This window comes from Octopus sinensis, linkage group LG2 (assembly GCF_006345805.1).
Source record: "Octopus sinensis linkage group LG2, ASM634580v1, whole genome shotgun sequence".
Taxonomy (NCBI): domain Eukaryota; kingdom Metazoa; phylum Mollusca; class Cephalopoda; order Octopoda; family Octopodidae; genus Octopus; species Octopus sinensis.
In genome coordinates, this window is record NC_042998.1 from 174,109,205 (window position 1) to 174,125,764 (window position 16,560).

At 34.5% G+C, this 16,560-nt stretch overlaps 1 long non-coding RNA gene across 1 annotated transcript in view; it reads left to right on the plus strand.

Annotated features, from left to right (window-relative positions):
• The first annotated feature begins 2,536 nt into the window (after positions 1–2,536).
• LOC118762355 overlaps positions 2,537–16,560 on the plus strand; it is a 20,071-nt gene continuing 6,047 nt past the window's right edge. Inside the window, exons 1-3 of the long non-coding RNA XR_004998102.1 lie at positions 2,537–2,650; positions 3,685–3,689; positions 9,456–9,461. This is a non-coding gene — a long non-coding RNA (uncharacterized LOC118762355). The remainder of the gene's footprint in view (positions 2,651–3,684; positions 3,690–9,455; positions 9,462–16,560) is intronic.

Genomic DNA, 16,560 nt, shown 5'->3' on the forward strand with positions numbered 1-16,560 from the left:
AGGTGATGTGAATTCTTCCTCTCTCTCTCTAGTGCACAATCACTCCATTAATTGTAGAAAGCAAGTCCCAACGTTTTCTGAAATTTTGCGCTAAAAATACCTTCAGAATGACCTACAATATGGCCTCTTTGAAATTCAGACAGTTCCAAGGCTTGTTTATTACATGGCAGGATAAAACAGTCAGATATAGAACCTGAAACATAAAAATGTCAAATAATAAAAAATATAAACCTTTGCAAGTTAGAATAAACGTAAAACGATGTTTTATGGGATGTCTATTTACTTCTGTTACGTTTGTGAGTATACAGTCTGTCAATTATCGATATATATATATATATATATATATATATATATATATATATCCAAAATTGAGGGAATGGAGCAGGTAAAATGCAAGCCATACATATCTTTCCTAACTCGTAGAACCTCGGAAATAGTAATTACTCAACGAGTGGTACTCTACTATCTATTCATCAGGACGATTATAACTTAGTTAAATAAAGTTTACATTGTCGTCAAGGAATCCAAAGTTAACACGCAGGAGATGTGATTTGAAATTTTATTCACATTTATATCAACCTTAAATGCTAATTGTGAACTATGAAATAACTTTTTGCAGCTTATCGAACTTCGATATGGAAAACCTACAATCTTCTATGCCAAAACTATTGTTCCTGAAAGTTGGTTTTTATAACTAATATGGACTGGTCGAAGGTTACTAGCTCCCTACACATAGATTCTTAGATCTTACAATTACATATTATTATATTATGTAAGCGCCTAACCAGATTCAAATGGCCGTAGGCACATAATCACAGTTACTTGAGTCTGATGGGTTGACTATACAGCAAAGAACTTTATAGGTGCAAAACCAATGGCCATTCAGTGACCGACCATAACAATCATCTTCCTAAAAATATATTACTGCTCTAATAGGCTAGAAATTGGGGCTCATGAAGTTGTAGAAATTCTCCGACATACTCATCTCGCTCTTTCTGAAGATATGGCAAGGAACTGAACCCTGCTGCTATACGTATGGCCTCTCCAGCAATGCTTTGACCACAGTCTCCAGGAGCTTCATTGGGCCGTCTGAATTGAGCTTGGCGTCTTGTTTATCGGATGTTGGATAAACACCAGCGTGCAGACGCAGTCAGATGTTGGCATTTTGATACCAGCCAGGGATCAACATGGTACAAGTTACTCTTTTCCTGTATTCAGAAAGCTTCCAGTCCTCCATGTCAGCTAACTTTCCCTCAACTAGAGCGTAAATTTCTATGCTCCTCAACGTCGTTCATTGTTGACCAATGTATCAAGCTATTCCTGAAAAAAGAAATAAAGATAAAATTGTCATATTTAACCTGAATACCCTTAGTTACGTAGGTAGATAGATAGAGAGAGAGAGAGAGATGAAGAGAGAAAGAAATAAGGAGATAGAGATAGAAAGACAACGACAGATACAGGGATAAAGATAGAGAGAGATGTATGTATATGTACGCATGTGTATATATGTTAGTGTGTATATGTGTGTATGTGTGTGAGTGTTTGTGTGTGTGTGTGAGTGTGTGTGCGCGCACACACAAATCCATCGATAGATCGAGCGATAGATAGATAGATAGAAAACAAACTAAATACACGTAGACAGAAAGGCAGGCAGACAGACAGACAGGTAGGTAGATAGATAGATAGATAGATAGATAGATAGATAGATAGATAGATAGATAGATAGATAGACAGACAGACAGACAGACAGACAGACAGACAGACAGACAGACAGACAGACAGATAGATAGACAGACAGAGAAACATTTAGACAGAAAGACAAGTATATATACAGATAGACAGATAGCTAGCTTGCTAGATGGATGGATGGATGGATGGATCTTGGTCTGCTGTTTCGAAGTGAGAGAGTGAGTGAGTTAGGATGAAAAGAAATTAGCTAGAAATTAGAAAGCTAAATATGTAAGTAGGTAGGTAAGACCGACGAGGTAAAATAAAATCATATGTAAAAGAAACGAAATAACAGGGAGAGGAAGAATGACTGAGAGAGAGGGAGAAAGAGAGAGAGCGACAGAGAGAAATGGAGATGACAATATAACTAACATTAATTTATATATCTATTAGAAATTCTGTAATCATATTATGTCCCTACATAACTCGAAATAGAAACATGAAAATTATGATTGTAATCTAACGATAGTTTTGTGGCTTCTAATACATGTCATTTTCCCTGTTTCTCACTTCCTCTCTCTTTCGGTCTCTCTCTCATGCTCTCTCTCTCTCCTTCTCTTCCCCTCAATCTCTCTCCCTCTCTCTTAATCGTAATATATATATATATATATATATATATATATATATATAAAGCAAGTAAAGTTAATCGCCACATCAATGTGGGTTTCCATGTTACTACTAGTTTAACCTGTGATCCTTGGTCGCAATCTTGTCGTTTGCTGGGGGACAGCAGGGGTTCGCTCCCCTGCTGGCAATATATGTTCATGGTGCAGTGCTACACCAATGACCAACTGGCGGACAACCTTCTTGGGGTTAAACAAGTAGTAATATGGAACAACCACTTTGATGTAGCGATTAACTTTACTTGTTAGTATAATTACTACTCTTATCTCTTAATGAGATTTTACAACTAACTATTTTGGTTAGGGATGATTCACAGTCATATGTTTTATAGGCGCAGGCATGGTTGTGTAATAAGAAGCTTGCTTCCCAACCACATGGTTCCGGATTCAATCCCAATACGTAGCACCTTGGGCAAGTGTGTGTGTGTGTGTGTGTATATATATATATATATATACATGCACATATATATATACATATATATATATATATATATATATATATATATATATATATATATATATATATATGGGCTGTAACAGGTAAATTAAATTAAATCTTGGTATAATTTAGAAAACTCAAAAACACTACAAGTTTTATGTTTATACCAATTTATTGTGGAGAGTTTAGCAATTTGTTCAATGTGACCGTCATTTGCTTTCTTTACCAATTCAATCCGTTTACGAAATGATGCTCGTGTCTTAACTATTTCTTCCTTTTTCATTTTACCGAATTCTCGCTTGATCGAATGCTTCAGTGAAAACACACAGTTGTGAGAAGTTGCGTTGGACATTGCTTCAGCTGCACCCCATAACCAAAACTCACAAAGATCCAAATCTGGCGAGCTAGATGGACTGATACATTTAAGAATAAACTTGGTCAAATCCTTCTTCAAAATATCTTGCACTTTTTTCTGAGGAATAGGCGGGCGCAGAGTTCTGTACAAACATGACTCAATTGGCATCCATAAATCTGCCCAATCCAAAGCAAAAAAACTTCTAAGATTTTCATATACTCTCCTATTTTGATTTGAAGAACTGTTTTAATAAAATTCAAAGGCATCAATTACCCATCACTTGTAAAGCTCCAAAGACCCTAATAGAAGCCGGATTCTTGCTATGCATAGCTGAAGGACCTTGGAAAGGTTCATACGTTATTACTCATGAGTTTTGACGATTTGAACTTCTACCATGAACTTTCAATCTACGAAGTTGCGAACATCTCCGCCAAGATGTTTCAGATGGCTAAGAAGTTTGGGACTTCTTTCAGCTCGAATGGCTTTGGAGCAGACAGTTAGGACGTTACAGTGTCACTCAAGTACGATTTCACATGGAGGTCTTGTCCCACATCCCTAGAAATAGTCGTTTTACTGATATCTCGATCTTGAGCCAACTTCGCAACCGATTTTGATGGGTTTGACTCAATCTATCTTTCAAGTCCTGTTAAGAAGCGAATTGTGCATTATTGGTCACTAGATGTACTGTGAGGCTTTCTCTGAACATCCTGATTTTATTTCAAATTGGCTACAACTCTAAAAACAATAGATTTGGCATACTTTGTGGCTCTAATAATCTTCCCAACACTTTTGCCGGCTCGGAATAATTCGGCAGTTACTCTTCTACGGTCTAATTCTTTATTAATAGATTGTTCAATCTGAAATACAAAATACCACAAGTGATTATTCAAGCTGGCAATATTTAAAATTTAAGCACCAATAAAATCTATATAAGTAGAAATATACTCTTTTGAAATTTGTTCCAATTTACCTGTTATACCCATTCTATATATACATGTGTTGTATGTGTATAAATCCCTTTCTCTAACCTGTTTTCCCTCTTTCCCTGTGTTCATATGTGTGTGTGTGTGTGTGTGTCTAGAGAGAGAGATGGGGGATAGGTGTGGCTGCGTGGTAAGAAGCTTGTTTCCAACCACATTGTTCCGGTTTCAATCCCACTGTGTCCTCCACTATAGCTTCGGGGCGACCAAAACCTTGCAAGTGGAATATGTAGACAGAAACTGAAAAAAGCCCGACACATGTGTGAGTCTGTTTGTGTCTGTGTGTGAGTTTATGTGCGTGTTTGTATTTATGTAATCGTGTGTGCTCGTGTGCCTTTATGTGCATGCGTTTATCCCTGTTTGTCTCCCACCACTGCTGGTGTTGACGCCTTTATATCCCCGAAACTTAGTGCCTTTATATCCCCCAAAAAACGATAGAATAAATACCACACTTAAAATAAGTACTGGCGTCGATTTGTTTGACAAAACATTCTTCGAGGCGTTGCCCCAGCATAGCCGCAGCCTGATGAATGAGATAAGTAAAAGACAAAAAAATCTGTGCGTGTATGTGCGTGCGTGCGTGTGCACGCGTATGTGTATGTGTGTGTATGGGGTGGGGTTGTACGTGTGTAATGTTGCCAGAACTACAAAGCAATACTTAATATATTTCGTGCAATATTTATTTTTACTTAATCAAGAGAAATTAGGTCTTCATTTAAAGATTTTACGCAATCAGATGGTAGCTTCAACGCTTTCTGCTGCAGCTTACTTTGTCTTTCTCTGTCTTCCTCTATCTCATTCTCTCAACACGTGCACTCACAAACACACAAACACACATAGACGCACATTCATAGGGTTTCAATACATACAAGCAAGTCAAAATACAACTTAATTAGTACGAGATTGATAGAATTCTTTTCAAAGCGCTCCGAGAACTGTTTAAAGATCTTGAGCTATGGCAATGGTTTACGTAAGCGAAATGAAAGGAGACACAGATGCAAGAGTTATTCTATACGAAGTAGAGATGTTAACAACTTATTAAATTACGGATTATTTAGTGTTTCAGCTAGTTGCTATTTACGTATCATCTCCAAGACTAAGAGACGAACATGATATCTTACATAGCCTGCTTTATATAATGGCAACTTACTAAGCAGCCTCAGGCGACCTTCAATAGAACAAGAGAACTAAGTTGTTAAATAGGATGGACTGTTGTGGTTAACCAGCATTTGAAACCGTCTTAAAAGCTCTTATCTTTTTAATTTTTTCTGTGTGGTAAGACTCCATATCATCTCTCTTGTATATGCTTTCTTCCAGATTGTTGGTTAATTTGATGTGTTCGGAAATTCGACTCTGCCATCCTTTTCTGTTCCTTATACCGGGACGTTGACTCATCCGGTGTCGTAGATGGGAGAGCGTCAAATTCCCTCTAGAAAACACCTATACTCTGTAGGTTTCTTAATTCTTTTGAAAGAATTTTGAAGATCTGTGGACCATTGATCCCCAAGCTATTGAAATTCCCGATCCTCACTTTAGATGAATTGGATGGTGCCTTTTCTATTATGCAAAGATGTCCAGAATGGGCATTTGTATAACCTTTGAAACCAAAGTTATGTAACAGCACTAACTTTTCCACATGTAAAATGTTATCTCCCTCGAATCTCCGCTCAAAGTCGTAATTTTCTTTCCAAGATCTTCCTGTAATTCATCTGATACAGTGTGACAATCGTTTTAGTGTAGTAGCGTTGATTCGCTTAAAAGTGCGCAGTTAGTTTGACTCTATGCTGTGACAACAGCTAAGGGAAATAGTTCGGACGAGGTGACTAGAACAAAGGTTTTGCACAGGGTCAAATTGTCTTACTCGTCTCTTGTCTTGAAGGCCTTTAGCCCCCAACTTGCCAATTGTTTACAATTTGTTACCGTCTTGGTAATGTGCACATGACATACTAAAGCATTACACATACTGATCTCCAAGTCTCTCACGATCTGTCACTCTGAGATTGCAGTGCCTTTGGTCCTGTAAAGGCAAATTGTAGTTCATGTGTGAGCTGATAGCGCACTTCTTGAAATTTACCAGCATAATGTATATCTTACTTGTGTATTACATAGGTATTACTGCAAGCTTGTGACATCAGCAGAGTACTTTATTGCCTGTGATACTTTTGTGTCATCGGGGACTTCATTCGGAATTTGTGTTCCCTACAGAGGGCACCATTGTCTTGAATGCTAAGTGATGTACCCACTCTCCTTCTATATCACTTATGCCAAAATCTGGCAGCTTATGACATATCATGCCATGACCCACATTGTAATAGGCCATTACAAAGACAAGATACCTCACATCAACATTTGATTGATCAAGCAGTGGCTTCAAAAACCTAGTCATAGTGCAGTAAGAACAGTGTGAAGCAGCTTCTTCCCGGACGGAAACCATGCAGAAAATCATTCAATCGGTCATTTTCGTCAGGAGACGTTATCAGTTTCCTTCTAGCGATTCGTTGCATGACTTTGCTGATATGCAAAATCAGGGAGATGGGCCTCTCCTTTTAGTTTTATAAGAAGTTTATTACTTGTAAGGGAAATCTGGAAAGTATCTGAAGTCGTTTGATTAAATTCTGCTTACATGACTTCGGGAGAATAGCTGGAAACCATCGGGATCTTCAACTCAATTCATCTATGACCACTATGATATCTACCTCCTCAATACAGACGTAATGGATGGCTACCGCCTTCTTCTTATCCTCTGTAATGTCAAAGAACTCAGCCGTGTTATTTATTTGCTTGTGTCCCAGTGGGCAGGTGAAGACACTTTTGAATTGTTCACTGAGTATGTTACGTATCCTTTTGAGGTCCACAAATACAAACTATATATATATATATGTATATATGTATACATGCAAAACGAGAGGAAACAAAAGGTGGGATCTTTAGATGATGAATTTTTAAGTATAAATATATAGATTTTATACTAATAGGGCCAACGTGCACAGTGTACATATATATATATATATATATATATATAATATATATATATATCTAATATAGGATAGAATTTTTCGAAGAAAATTCTATCAATGGTCAGCATATTAAAAAATACCTTTAAAGGTTAAATTTATAAACAATTTATAAGGGCAAAAGAAAAATTTCTAATGCCAAAATATGCCGAAAATCGACACTACGTCAATAACGTAGTGTCAATTATTGACGTAGTGTCGATTTTAGGTATATTTTGGCATTGGAATTTTTTCTGTTGCCATTACTTATAAATTGTTATATATATATATATATATATATATATATATATATATATATATATATATATATATATACAGAAAACTAGGTCATGGGGTATAGGGGAGAAATGACTAGGGAGAGAATAAAACATTTAGAGAGGTGAGGATGATTTTAAAATATTCATTTACACGTAAAGCTGGAGAGTCATTTCAAAAGACATTTTCCCACAGGAGACAAATATGCTGTTGTTGACTATGTGAGGTTAATACAAATCCATATTTGAAATATTCTAAATTTTATTAGTTACTCTTCTTGTTTCTGTGTAACGGCCATATTTCAGAATAGCAAAAGTACATGACACAATAATGTAGACAAGAATGCAAAGCTAAAATATAAAATAATTAAGAACTAATTAATATTTAGATTTACGTAACAGGAAATACGATATATAGTCAACTTTTCGTAGTTTCAATTTATACACATTGAATGCATATAAGTATAGGTATTAATCACAAACAAGATACTTATCATGCATGAAGATGTCTACTTCTTCAAGCCAGTATCAATTTTAAAAACATTTAAAGTGTTTTATAAATCTCTTGAAATTTTTCTTTTTTACTTTTTTGACAAATAACTCGGATTTCAAAATCAAAACCAGGAGCGTTAATATTCCAAAATTATTTGATTTTAATATAGTTTTGGATAAATTACAGTTAACTAAATCGTGCAAATAAACATGTTTTAAATTACACTGGTCAACAAATGAAACTTTTTTAATCATCAGAGTTGCTGATTGACTTTTCTGGGTTAATTTTTGATGCTGATTACGAATCTGAGGTTCGATTACCTCTACCAGGTCACATTTTCATGTTAATGACACCTGCTGTTTTCACTTATAGGATATGTAGAGCATGTCTATATAAAGGTCTTTTTATTGTACAAAATTAAAATGATTACGTACAGATAAGTTAGAATACACTCAAATGCATAACAACTTAAAATCTTTGGGATTTTGGACTTTCTATGGTGTTTAGTCTCAGGTTCATCCCTGTATACCATCCAACAGTAGCCAGCTAACATTCCTGCATTCCAAAATCCTTGATATCGTTGTTCCATCGATGCGATGTCTTGATGAAAGCTTTCCCCTGGATCATCAGACACTGCTACAAGGTTCTCTGCTAAAGAGTCCAGATGTGAATCAAGGAAATGGACTTTTACTGACATCCAACAGTCCATTGCAGCGTAGAAGTCTAGAAGATATTTCACTCCATTTCCAAATTCTAGAGATCTCTTGTTGCCTAGGAAATTTTCACAGGCTTTAAGCTCAATTCCATCCAGTGTTGTGAAGCAGTGGTTGACCTTCAGGAGTTCTTTTATCTGCAGAACTATGAAACTTGCTCTCCTTCAGTTTTGCCTCGGTGATTTCTGAAAATTTGGCCTTCACATATTCAAAACCTTTCGAGCTTTTCCTGGCAAGTGTCTTCACGAATTGTTTCATGAGGCCAAGCTTTATGTGAAGAGGAGGAAGAAGAATATTTTCTGGGTTTAAAAGTGGCTTACTCTGGACGCTAGAAACACCTGGCTCATGTGATTTTCACAAAGGCCACTCTGATTGCACATAGTGCTTGTTAGTTGCACGACTCTCCCATAGGCATAAAAAGCAATAATATTTGGTGAACGCAGATTGCATTCCCATCAACATTCCAATCATCTTCGAATCTCCACATATTTTCCAGCTGTAGGTTTTATTCTTTAAAGCATTGAGGAGTACTTGCATGTTTTCATAAAAACTCCTTCATGTGCACTGAATGTCCCATGGGAATGGATGGTTTCTTATTACCGTTGTGTAGTACTACTGCCTTGAGGCTTCTCTTAGATGAATCAATGAATATGCGCCATTCAGCTGGAACTTACTCTTGGAACAAACAGCGAAATAACTCATCAGTGTTATTACTGAAACAAAGTGGTCCATCAACAGAGAAGCATGAAGTCAGACCCCTATTTCTCTTCCTGAAATGAGTAATACAAACATCTTTCTTAAGCAGACACTTTTCTTGTAGGCTAATAGTTCAGCTTTATCCTTCGACAATGACAAGTCTCTCGTTAAATCATTTAACTCACCTTGAGAAAATTTCCGTGGTACGTCTTCATTTTCAATCGTGAAATCTGCACCCACTTCGGTGTCTTCGACAGCAGTAATATTTTCTTCAGGAAATACTTCTTCGTCAGACATCTGAAGGCCATTTTCTGGTGGTATTGGAATAGGAAGATCATCATCGTTGTGTGGTACTGGTCTTCTTGCTAATTCCAAGTTGGGATACACAATCTTATGCTTGGTCTTTACAATAAACCCGCATACATTAAAGTTGCAGAAATAACAGCCCATGAAATGATCCTTTGGCTCTCTCCATATAGTTATTGCAAACGGCATTACTCTCTTCCTCTTATTTAGCCAATCCCTTAGTCCAGTTAAACAAACTGAGCAGGTAACATGCGGGGCCCAACTCTTATGTTGTTCCCCGAGAGTGCAGCCAAAGTATAACTGGTAGATCTTAATTTCACTTGTGATGGCACGTTACTGAGCTTTGGTGGTAAATGAACCACAGAGATGACAAAATATAGCAGGACTGTTCTTGCAATACCTTAACATAGTCAGAATTTACCTGTATAAGACTTTTACGTGTAGCGATACTACTGATGGGAGTTATATACCTCTCTTATCTCATCAGAAAAACTGTCTCGGATAGAAAGAAACCGATTACATTTCTGAAATCTGCGGACAAAACTACATATAAAACGCCATATAATGTCCCTGATGAAAATTGGCTGTTGACCAGTGTTATATAAAATAAAATGAACTCTCGAATTACAGCATTATTTATTCAGACGTGAAAAACATTGCAAATTAACTTTCAGAGAAAAATTATATCTATATAATCACAACAAATAAATATGAAACGATAGTTGCCGCATATTACATATAACAATCCCCAGTCCCTTCAGCATAATTCAAGCATAGAACTGCAAAATGCTGGTTCATATGTGTTGCTCTTTAAGCTCTGATAGTAAGGAACTTTTCATATGTAAGAAGCGTCTTTAATTTTATACCATCATACAATACTAAATATATTTTTATAGAGCATATGATCCAGACATTTGGTAGGCCCAGAAGGGAATTTTTATGGTGAAATTGAGTAATGTTGTAGCTAATTTGCGGTCATTCCTTTAATTGTGCGTAACAAACCAACCGGGAGTTAATTTAATAAGAAATACTAAATTAAGCTCCTCGTTTTTATTCTAATTGATCACAATGTTGTTCATGTTTATGAGCAATTAATATTAAATCATACTTCTGTTGAATTCATTAAGATTTCGAAAAAGGAAAAACGAACACACTTCTAGACAACAAACCAATACAGCAATAAATATTAGATATACACTTCAGAGAAAAGAAAGCTTAGAAACAATTTGGAAAACTCTAAATGTGAAGAAGTCATGACATCATGAATGTTAAACTCTAAAATATACAACTCAATAGAAACAAGAATATGATTATAAATATATTTTTAAGACAATTAATTTGTCATATGTTTGAAACGTTTTTATATCTGTTTATTTATATAGATATATATGATTAGGTTGTATGAAAATGTGATTCTGTGACAATATGTATGAGTAAGTAATACAGATATATTAGACTAAAATAAGAACATTCCATTACTTTATTTTAAAAAATAACCTCTGTTTTCATTTGTTTCATCTTTTGTTTTTAAAGACTATTCGAAATGTAACTTAAATTGGACGAAAATTATTTTAATTAATGATATAGTTATTTAACGTTGCTTTTATCTTCATTCTAAAATATTAATTGAAAGAATTATCAATAATTCAATCAACTTAATATATAAAAATCAATACATTTATGTATGTTCCACATAGTACGGTTTTTCACCTAGTTATCTAAATTTTTGCATAGCAGCACATCTTTTCAAGAGGAAGATCATGCGTTAAATGGATTTTTCCTATAGCTGAGCAAAACTTGAACTAAATAAACTAGGCACAAGGCCCGAAATTTTGGTGGAGGGTGGGCAGTCGATTAGATCGACCCCAGTACGCAACTTGTTCTTAATTTATTGATCTCGAAAGGATGAAAGCCAAAGTCGAACTCGGAGGAATTGAGGAATGTATATTACAGAAGGAAATTGCTTTTACAATGAAGAAAGACAAACAGATAAAGTTTTAGTGAGAGTGGGGAATCAAATACGAACAATTATATTCTACAAATATTGGTATTCCTTACCCGTTTATATACGATATATGTATTATAAATAGAAAGTCGTTTTAGTACTGGCAAATGTATATTTTCTAAGAACGAAAATTGATTTTTGAATATAAAATCTTCAACATTAGAAGTCCGAATAGTCTTTAAAAACAAGAAATGAAACAAATGAAAGCACAAGTTATTTTTTAAAAATAAAGTAATGGAATGTCCTTATTTTAGTCTAATATATTGTATTACTTACTCATACATATTGTCACAGAATCACATTTTCGTACAACCTAATCATATATATCTATATACATAAACAGATATAAAAACGTTTCAAAGATATGACAAATTATTTTTACATGAACCATATAGAAAACAACTTTAGCCAATGTGCTCGAGAGTACAAATATATAATTCGATTTATCACGTTTATTCAATTATTTATTTTTATTAATGGAATTTTTATTAATATTTTTCTGTAGACAATTTAATTCAGACTGCAGACAGCATACAGAAAATGTGTATATGAAACGGTCTCAAGACTCATTAGTTTCTCAGTAAGCAATTCACAGATTCAGTAATAAACTGTGCATAATTTATTTGTTACAAAGACGTTTCTTTCAGTATTTGTGTAAACATAGAAGAAAATAGAATATTCTGGAAAGCGCAACTTTAAAATCATGTGTTTTACTGCAACGTTAGGAAATACGCAGGTAAATCAAATCTTCAAAATAGTGGTAAATTGAGTGAAAAATACACAAAAAATAGAGGTCATATTTAGATAGAAGTTATATTTAAATAGAAGTTATATTTAAAAGTACCATCAAACGCTTTCATAATTCAGTCTTGTAGCATGTTATTTTCTGATGATCTAAAATTTCAGCGAACTTGTTTAATCATACTTTAAACACAGTAACGGAATGATTAAGTTCAACAAAAAAATTTACGTAGTCGATTAGAAAAAAAATCAGCAATAAATTGTTTTTTAAATTTTGCAATGTTAAAATGTTATATCGTTAAATGTAGCCTTTATAGAAGTTTTAAAAGGAATAAAATTGGAGAACACCACCGCCGCCTCCGGTCATTTGAAGTACATTTTAAAAGCATTTCGGTATCTAATCTTAAAAAGAATATATTTAATACAAAGTCATCTTTTAAATCATAAATTTCAGCATATAAAATAGTTATACCAGAACCTGTTAAAACAAACTAAAAATAAATGAAGTTGGTGAAATATATTTTCACGGCTGATTTATATTTAAAAAAGCAATCACTGAATTACTGCTCTGCAAGGGGAAAAAATGATTACACATTTTGTAAGAGTAAAAGGATAGAAACATGTAATAATCTGCTACAAGTCGCTTTTTAAATTCTATGAAAGCTACGTGTGTTATCACAGTAGACGCTTTGTTAATTAAAATTAATTATCATGACCGGATGGGCAGTCTGTATTAGCCGTTATTGCAATCAATGGCATGTGATTAATGTAGTCACGGAGTTACGAATTCCTGTAAATTAACTTTTATTATTAAAACAAAGCAACTATTTCGATACGTATAATATTTAATATTCGAATTTTAAAAAGATACTAAATCAGTTTTCTGCTAGACTGAGACAAACGGCGCAGTATCGTTACAAACGGCGCAGTACCGTGGGCAGAATTCGGGATTTGAGCTATATATTAGTAATTCTAGTTGGAATAGTGACGATTGACAACATTGAATAATAAGAAACGATAACTTTGAAACTGACTGATATAGAAATCTATGAATATTTTAGTTAAATTGCAACCAAATGGGAATTAACAAAATATTAGTTAATTTGATACACAGACACAGAACGCATATACTGGTACAAATATATGTAGACACAATATCGACCTACCTACCTACATATGTATCTATCTGTCTGTCCGACTATCTATCTACCTATTAACCAGTCAACCTACCTATCTTTCTATCTATCTACTTTTTGGAACCTCACCCAAAATAAACGAAAACAATGTTCACCTCTTCTAAATAAAACCCCAAAAATATCTGTTTTATATAAATGAACAAGCTGTTCGTTCACAAAATTCTAATTGACAAGTTCGAGAAACGAACGAAAGCGCTAATAACAATCAATAAATAAAAGGATTCTTTTACAAAGTTCAAGCGACCATTATATATATATATGTGTGTGTGTGTGTGTGTGTGTGTGTGTGTCTGTGTGTCTGTGTGTCTGTGTGTGTGTCTGTGTGTGTGTGTACATACATATAAGAGTGATGACCATTATGTAGACAACCCTTATGCTTGAAGTAGATCCGCTAAGAAATGTTCTCAAGAAAATTTAGCAAACACTTATCATTTGTCTTGCTTCGCTTACGTTCTGGTGTTTGCAAAATTTTCTTGAGAACATTTCTTAGTGGTAAGACCATAGCGGATCTACTTCTAGCATAAGGGTTGTCCACAGAATGGCCATCCCTCTCATATATATGTATTACAATTTACTAAACCTTCAGTAAATTGTAATACATATATTCAACAACATCCAGAATTTGAATGACTTAATTGTCGCACGCTGAAAACATCTAATCATATGTATATTTATATATACATATGTATACACACACAGACACACAGACACAGACACACACACACACACACACACAGACACACACACACACACACACACACACACACCACACACACACACACATATATATATATATATATATATATATATATATAGAAAATAGTAAAAAGTGAAAAAACTACAGAAGGCTTAAAGGTTAAAAATATATATATATTTGCGTCAATATGTCTGAAGAATATTAAAATTTTTTTCCTTACAAAGACCGGTTTCGCTTTTAGCTTTTCAAATTTCTTACGACGTTATGTTTATGTTGAATAGAGTTATCGTTATGTTTATGTTTAAAAGAGTTCTAAATAAGGGGAGGTAATGAGTGATTTCTTCCGGTGTAAGGAAGATAATCGCTTAAAATTTTTTTCCTTTCCCTTGGTGTGAATTTCTCTGTATCAGTATGTTGGCATGGTTAAGTCTGGGCTTGTACTTTTCAATGAAGAATGTTTCCTTGTTTAGTCTAATTTGTGTTGATGATCCGATAGCACATTGGTAACATGGAAAGATTTAAAATTGTAGTAGTAGTTGCTTTGCGCATTTCTCAATGTGCTCACTAAAAGGTATCATTCTGTATTCTGGGAATGCAATCTGTTGTCGATGCAGTGTGCATCTACGTCTGAGTGATAGTCCCGTGGATCCCACGTAGTCTTGGTGGCAGCCCGAGCATTTTATGAGATAAATTATGTTTTCAGAGGCACAAGTAAATTTAGATTTGATCTTGAAATTCTCTCCCTCTTTAAAGAGGAATTCTGATCCTCACAAAGACAAAATTGTTGGACATGTTGCACAGTTCGATCTACCACATTTTTTTACTTTTGCATCACTTAGCGGTTCGGCAAAAGAGACCGATATAATAAGCCCAGTACTTATTCTATCGGTCTCTTTTGCCGAACCGCTAAGTGATGCAAAAGTAAAAAAAATGTGGTGGATCGAACTGTGCAACATGTCCAACAATTTTGCCTTTGTGAGAATCTTTTTAGGTTGTTTGTAGCTTTTAATAATTTGGTGTATGTTTAGAATTTCCTTTAATTTGGGGTCCTTATGAAGTATTGGTAAATTCTGGGTGATGATGGTGAAGGCTTCTTTGTTTCTGGGGTTGTATGTAGATATGTAAGGTAGTATTTTCGGGGAAGGTGTGTTGTTGTGTTGAACTTTTCTTAAAGTTTCTATGTTGATTTCTGTTGCACGTCTGATCCCATCCTCTATGAGTTGAGCTGGGTAATGTCTGTAAATTAGGGTGTTTTTTAGTTCTTGCAGTCTAAAGTTCCTGGTCTTTCTTCTAAACTATGTCATTGTAAGGAAAAAAAAATTTTAATATTCTTCAGACATATTGATGCAAATATATATATTTTTTAACCTTTAAGCCTTCTGTAGTTTTTTCACTTTTTACTATTTTCTATCTATTCAACCACGTGCTTTCACAAACCAACTTTCTTATCTATATATATATACATGTATATATACTTTAAAAGTACCAGGAACACCATCCAACTACATCTATATATTCAAACCAGTTTGCCAACGGCACTTCAGTAACAACGCACACTGATACGCTCAGTGACTACAACTAAATTCAGACACGACAGACAGAGTGGATGTTCTTCAAGCCGAGGATCGAAAACTTACGAAGACAATGGAGACACAACTAGATCTCATTATGCAGGGAAACAGTTACATAATCAAGTAGCTGCACTCCTGGAGAACTATGTTGCGTGAAAACAATTGCAGCGATTAAAAAATAAACCATACCCCTTTTTGTTGACTCCAATGTTTTCAATTACCTATTCACACACGACAGATGCCCAAGTACAAACCTGGAAGTACGTATAAAACTACTAATGGATAGCATAGGGTAAATCTGAAGCTGGGTGATCTTTATTCTGTACTCTACTACGTTCTTAACATAATATACCATAACTATATATGTGTGTATACATACACACATATATATGTTAATGTGTGCGAGTGCTTACACACACACACAGTCCAGATGAAACTTAATATCTCAGCAAAACTGGATATTATAATAAATTTGACTAAATTTTAATGTTGAATCTGTTATTGCTTTTAAAATAGCTTTAAAATAACATTTAATAAATACTTATATACATTCATTTCATAGTGGCTTCTTTATAGTAGACTATACAAATGAGATTATCATAAACTTTACCGTCAGAATCTTAATTTTACTGTTAGATTTATACGTCGTGTGTTGTTGAGTTTCATTTGTAATATATGTTGTCCACGTTCTTATTTCAGCATTAATTGAGTATTGCATGAAGCACAGGTTATTTCAATGGAGAGTTCTG